The 6606-nt window shown below is 47.4% G+C and overlaps 1 pseudogene; it reads right to left on the bottom strand.

Annotated features, from left to right (window-relative positions):
* Nucleotides 1-4148: 4148 nt before the first annotated feature.
* LOC147083932 (uncharacterized) lies at nucleotides 4149-5696 on the bottom strand (annotated as a pseudogene).
* Nucleotides 5697-6606: the final 910 nt, after the last annotated feature.

Below are 6606 nucleotides of genomic sequence, written 5' to 3'. Positions count from 1 at the left end.
CCGAAAGACGGCACCTCTGACAGTGCAGCACTCTCTCAGTACTGGAGTGTCAGCCTAGATTTTTATGCTCAAGTCTCTGGACTGGGACTTGAACCCACGACCTTCTGACTCAGAGGTGAGAGTGCTGCCCACTGAGCTAAAGTGCCTGGAGCTAAGCCAGCTGGGATACTTGACATAGGATTACATCAGATATACGGCACAGAAACAGGCCATTCGGCCCAACCAGTCCATGCCGGTGTTTATGCTCCACTCGAGCCTCCTCCCGTCTTTCCTCATCTAAATCTATCAGCATAACCCTCGATTCCCTTCTCCCTCATATGCTTGTCTAGCCTCCCCTTAAATGCATCGATACTATTCGCTTCAACCACTCCCTGTGGCAGCGAGTTCCACATTCTCACCACTCTCTGGGTAAAGAAGTTTCTGCTGAATTCCCTATTGGATTTCTTGGTGACTATCTTATATTGAGGCCTCTAGTTATGCTCTTCCCCACAAGTGGAAACATTCTCTCTGTATCCACTCTATCAACATTTTTCATAATTTTAAAGACCTCTATTAGGTCACCCCTCAGCCTTCTGTTTTCAAGAGAAAAGAGACCCAGCCTGTTCATCCTTTCCTGATAGTCCAAAGATGTGCGGGTTAGGTTGATTGGCTATGATAAATTGACCCTTAGTGTTAGGGGGATTAAATACGTGGGGTTACGGGGATCGGGTGGGATATGTGTCAGTGCAGGCTCGATGGGCCGAAATGGCCTCTATCTGCACTGTGGGGTTTCTGTGATTCTGTGATATGTATACCCTCGCATTTCTGGTATGATACTCATAAATCTTCTCTGCACCCTCTCCAGTGCCTCTATATCCTTTTTATAATATGGCGACCAGAACTGTACGCAGTACTCTAAGTGTGGTCTAACCAAGTTTCGATACAGGTTTAGCATAACTTCACTACTTTTCAATTCTATCCCACTAGAAATAAACCCTAGTGCTTGGTTTGCTTTTTTTATGGCCTTGCTAACCTGTGTCGCAACTTTTAGTAATTTGTGTATTTGTACTCCGAGATCCCTTTGTTCCTCTGCCCCACCTAGACTCGCACCCTCCAAGTGATAAGTGAGCTCCCCATTCTTCCTACCAAAATGTAATACCTCACGTTTATCTGTTCAGCCTTGGTCACTCTGCAAAAACTCTGAAATGATTAATAATGAAATCTGGGAGTCAAAAAGCTCAGGTGAGGCAGTTTAAAAAGACAGTCCCTGACCAGAGATTGCTGGATGCTGACACTCGGTGCTCACGAGGATAGAATGTCCCATTCCCCAGGCACGGACATCCAGCACCTTGATCACAGCAACAATTCACAAAACAATGGCAATATAACTTGGAGCAGAGACGGTTAAGTGGAGCTCTGATCGAGGTGCTCAAAATTATGAGGGGTTTTGATCGAGCAAACAAGGAGAAGCTGTTGTCACTGGCAGGAGGGTCGGTAACGAGAGGACACAGATTTCAGATCATTGGCAAAAGAATCTAGAGAGGAAATGAGGAGACTTTTTTACACGGCGAATTGTGATGATCTGGAATGCACTGCCTGAATGGGAGGTAGAAGCAGATTCAATAGTAGCAGTCAAAAGGGAATTGGATATATATTAAAGGCAGAAATTTGCAGGGCTGTTGGGATAAATGGTTCGTTCTCGGGCTGGCAATCAGTAACTAGTGGTGTTCCGCAGGGGTCAGTGCTGGGACCCCAACTCTTTACAATCTATATTAACGATTTGGAGGAAGGGACCGAGTGCAACATATCCAAGTTTGCCGATGATACAAAGATGGGAGGGAAAGCAGTGAGTGAGGAGGACATAAAAAACCTGCAAAAGGACATAGACAGGCTAAGTGAGTGGGCAGAGATTTGGCAGATGCAATGTAATGCTGGAAAGTGTGAGGTTATGCACTTTGGCAGAAAAAATCAAAGAGCAAGTTATTATCTAAATGGAGAGAAACTGCGAAGTGCTACAGTACAAAGGGATCTGGGGGTCTTGGTGCGTGAAACACAAAAAGTTAGTATGCAGGTGCAGCAGGTGATCAGGAAGGCCAATGGAATCTTGGCTTTTATTGCAAGGGGGATGGAGTATAAAAACAGGGAAGTCTTGCTGCAGTTATATAGGGTACTGGTGAGGCCACACCTGGAATACTGCGTGCAGTTTTGGTTTCCATATTTAAGAAAAGATATACTTGCTCTCGAGGCGGTTCAGAGAAGGTTCACTCGGTTGATTCCGGAGATGAGGGGGTTGACGTATGAGGAAAGGTTGAGTAGGTTGGGACTCTACTCATTGGAGTTCAGAAGAATGAGAGGCGATCTTATCGAAACATATAAGATTGTGAGGGGGCTTGATCGGGTGGATGCGGTGAGGATGTTTCCACTGATGGGTGAGATTAGAACTAGGGGGCATAATCTTAGAATAAGGGGCTGCCATTTCAAAACTGAGATGAGGAGAAACTTCTTCACTCAGAGGGTAGTAAATCTATGGAATTTGCTACCCCAGAGAGTTGTGGAAGCTGCAACATTAAATAAGTTTAAAATGGAGATAGACATTTTCCTAGCAGATAAGGGAATTAGGGGTTACGGGGAGAGGGCAGGGAAGTGGACGTAAGTCTAGATTCAGAGCAGCCATGATCCTATTGAATGGCGGAGCAGGCCCGAGGGGCCGTATGGCCTACTCCTGCTCCTATTTCTTATGTTCTTATGAAAGAGCAGGGCATCGCTCTTTCAGAGAGCCAGCACCAGCATGATGGGCCGAAAGGCATCCTACTGTGCTCTATGATTGTATAACATCAGCTTCTCTCTGCTCACGGGTACTGAGAGAACAGGGAATAATCTTTAAATCCAGCCCAGTTATTGGGGTTTTAACATTAACATGCCCCAGTTGCCTGAATTAACACGTTTCAGTCCTGGATGTGATTAAAGGCATTGGAAACAGTGGAATCGACCCACCACAGTCACAATGTGGACACTCTGGTGTGTCAGCGGGTGGGATACACCAGGGAATCCCTTTCCACACACTGAGGTTGACTCTAATGATCGGGAGTCCCAGGGTTTCGGATACCCGATAATCAAGCTCACAAGAACACAAATTGTCTCTCCAGGCTTTATTAAGAGCGCTGCATAACACAGATCGGGTGATAATTCCCTCAATCTGGAGAATAGAAGTACAGTGGATTCGCGCGCGACCTTCTCGAGTCTGTTCCAACTGACAACGGCTTATGTGGCCTGTTCTTATACACAAGCTTGGTTACCGCTCAGGAAATGGGATTGTTTGGACCCGTCTGTTGACCGCCTCCTGAACTCCTGCTAATTCAGGGAATTTAGTCCATCTGTGACCAGACTATAACCACAAGCCCATCTGGTTATCACTCCTATACGGTCCGTGAGGTTATTATCAGATTCACACCCAGACGTTGTGCCTTCACTTGTCTGGCACTTCATCCCATAACACGGGTACAGGGGCTCAGTAATGTTTCATTCATCAGAAAAAGACAAAGTACAACAACATACTGGTCAGCTTAACAGAATCTCATCATTTTTATGGGGCCATAAATATAAAAGTCACTAATAAATCCAGGAGGGAATTCAGGAGAAACTTCTTTACCCAGAGAGTGATGAGAATGTGGAACTCACTCCCACAAGGAGTAGTTGAGGTGAACGACATAGATGTATTTAAGGAGAAGCCAGATAAACATAGGAGGATATGTCGGAGGAGGCTCGCGTGGAGCATAAACCCCGGCATGGACCAGTTGGGCCGAATGGCCTGTTTCTGTGCTGTACATTCAATGTAATAACATGAACAGTCCACCGGCGCGCTCGAGGCCTTCCGTGACCAGTGGGTACCGGAGGGACTGGCGTGCATCATCACCACCGAAAATAGAATTTTTATTTAATTTAAGTTTCCTTTAAACTTTTTTTGTTATGTTACAGGTTTTATTGGTTGTGATGGTTGACTTTTAATAGGCAATTGCCTGTGATAAGGAGAAAAACAAAAATAACATGAACAGTCAAATCAAGGGAATCATCAGCACAACAGATTGAAAGATTAAACAATAGTACAAGAATTTATAAAACATTCATCCATTCCACGTTCATGTCTCCCCAGCTGTCTGCAGGGCCCTGCGCTACAGAACAGTGTGAACTCGCTGGTGTCTCAGCAGGTCATTGGAGCTTTTAAAGCTCTTCCCACAGTCAGAACATATAAATGGTCTCTCATCAGTGTGAACAAGCTGGTGTGCCAGCAGGTTGTTGGACTGCAAGAATCCCTTCCCACACACAGAGCAGGGAATTGGTCTCTCCCCAGTGTGAACTCACTGGTGTCTGGTCAGAGCCCCAGAGCTTTTAAAGCTCTTCCCACAGTCAGAACATGTAAATGGTTTCACATCAGTGTGAACAAGCTGGTGTGCCAGCAGGTTGTTGGACTGCAAGAATCCCTTCCCACACACAGAGCAGGGAAATGGCCTCTCCCCAGTGTGAACTTGCTGGTGTCTCAGCAGGTCATTGGAGCGTTTAAAGCTCTTCCCACAGTCAGAACATTTAAAGGGTCTCTCATCAGTATGAACAAGATGGTGTTGCTTCAAGTCTGTGGAGCTTTTAAAGCTCTTCTGACAGACAGAACATTTAAACGCTCTCTCATCAGTGTGAACAAGCTGGTGTATCAGCAGGTTGGATGAATCAGTGAATCCCTTCCCACACATGGAGCAGGGAAGTGGCCTCTCCCCAGTGTGAACAAGCTGGTGTACCAGCAGGTTGGTGGACTGCAAGAATCCCTTTCCACACACGGAACAGGTGAATGTCCTCTCCCCAGTGTGAACTCGCTGGTGTCTGGTCAGAGCCCTGGAGCTTTTAAAGCTCTTCCCACAGTCAGAACATGTAAATGGTCTCTCATCAGTGTGAAGTTGCTGGTGTTGCTTCAGGCCCCTGGAGCATTTAAAGCTCTTCCCACAGTCAGAACATTTAAATGGTCTCTCATCAGTGTGAACAAGCTGGTGTATCAGCAGGTTGGATGACTGAGTGAATCCCTTCCCACACACAGAGCAGGGAAATGGCCTCTCCCCAGTGTGAACAAGCTTGTGTGCCAGCAGTTTGGTGGACTGCAAGAATCCCTTTCCACACATGGAACAGGTGAATGGCCTCTCCCCAGTGTGAACTCGCTGGTGTCTGGTCAGAGCCCTGGAGCTTTTAAAGCTCTTCCCACAGTCAGAACATGTAAACGGTCTCTCATCAGTGTGAAGTTGCTGGTGTTGCTTCAGGACCCTGGAGCATTTAAAGCTCTTCCCACAGTCAGAACATGTAAACGGTCTCTCATCAGTGTGAAGTTGCTGGTGTTGCTTCAGGTCCCCGGAGCATTTAAAGCTCTTCCCACAGTCAGAACATTTAAATGGTTTCTCATCAGTGTGAACAAGCTGGTGTCTCAGCAGGTGGAATGAATAAACAAATCCCTTCCCACACATGGAGCAGGTGAACAGACTGTCCCCAGTGTGACAGTGCTGATGAACTTCTGATGTAGACGGGGAACTGAATCCATTCCCACCATCCCCACCTTTACCCGGTTTCTCCCCGGTGTGACAGTGCACGTGTCTCGCCAGGTCAGGCGATCGGCTGAATCCGAGTCCACACACAGAACACGTGTGTGGTTTGTCTGCGCTGCGATCGCTGCTCTCTCCTTCCATGTGCAAAGGCCGATGATATTCAGGTCCTGATGAATCGAGCGACTCTGTCTGATCCTGACATGATGTTTGGTCTGAGCTTCCTGTCTGTAAATGCTCCACTTCTAAAACTCTGTAAAAGGAGTTTAGAAAGGTGTAAGAGGGAGAATGTTGTCTCATGTCCCCCTTTCCCAGCCCAGGGGCAGTGAAGCTGATTTTCAGGCCCCAGCTTCTGCACAGGTTGGTTGAAAGGATCAACAGTAATGGCGGCTGCAATACCCACAAACCCCCGCGCTCCAGAAAGCACTCCGGCCGCAGCATTGAGTTGTGGCTGACACCGCGCATGCGCCCCATGGCCCCACCCTCTCCTGCTCCACAAGCGCCCGGCCCGCACCGCGCATGCTCAGCACACACCCTGGGCCCCTGTCAATCATCCTCCCCCCGTGCCTGCGCGCTGGGCCCCTGAGCTCCAGGCTGCCACACGGGGCTTTCTTTGTAAAGTTGGTGTTGGTTAAGAGCTGCAATCAGTGAGGAAAACATAGAAACATAGAAGATAGGAGCAGGAGTTGGCCATTCGGCCCCTCGAGCCTGCTCTGCCATTCAATGAGATCATGGCTGATCATCCAAATTCAGTAACCTGTCCCTGCCTTCTCTCCATAGCCCTTGATACCTTTAGCCTTAAGAAACATATCCAACTCCTTCTTGAATATATTTAATGAATTGGCCTCTACTGCCTTCTTTGGTAGAGAATTCCACAGGTTCACCACTCTCTGGGTGAAGAAATTCCTCCTCATCTCTGTCCTAAATGGCTTACCCCTTATCCTTAGACTGTGACCCCTGGTTCTAGACTCCCCGACCATCGGGAACTTCCTCCCAGCATTGAGTCTGTCTAGTCCTGTTAGAATTTTATAAGCTTTGATGAGATCCCCTCTCA

The sequence above is a fragment of the Somniosus microcephalus genome, unplaced genomic scaffold (assembly GCF_052327205.1).
Source record: "Somniosus microcephalus isolate GS21.2 unplaced genomic scaffold, FLI_Smic_1.0 scaffold13, whole genome shotgun sequence".
NCBI lineage: Eukaryota > Metazoa > Chordata > Chondrichthyes > Squaliformes > Somniosidae > Somniosus > Somniosus microcephalus.
Note: the sequence above shows the minus strand (reverse complement) of the source record. Positions and strands in the feature narration are given on the sequence as shown.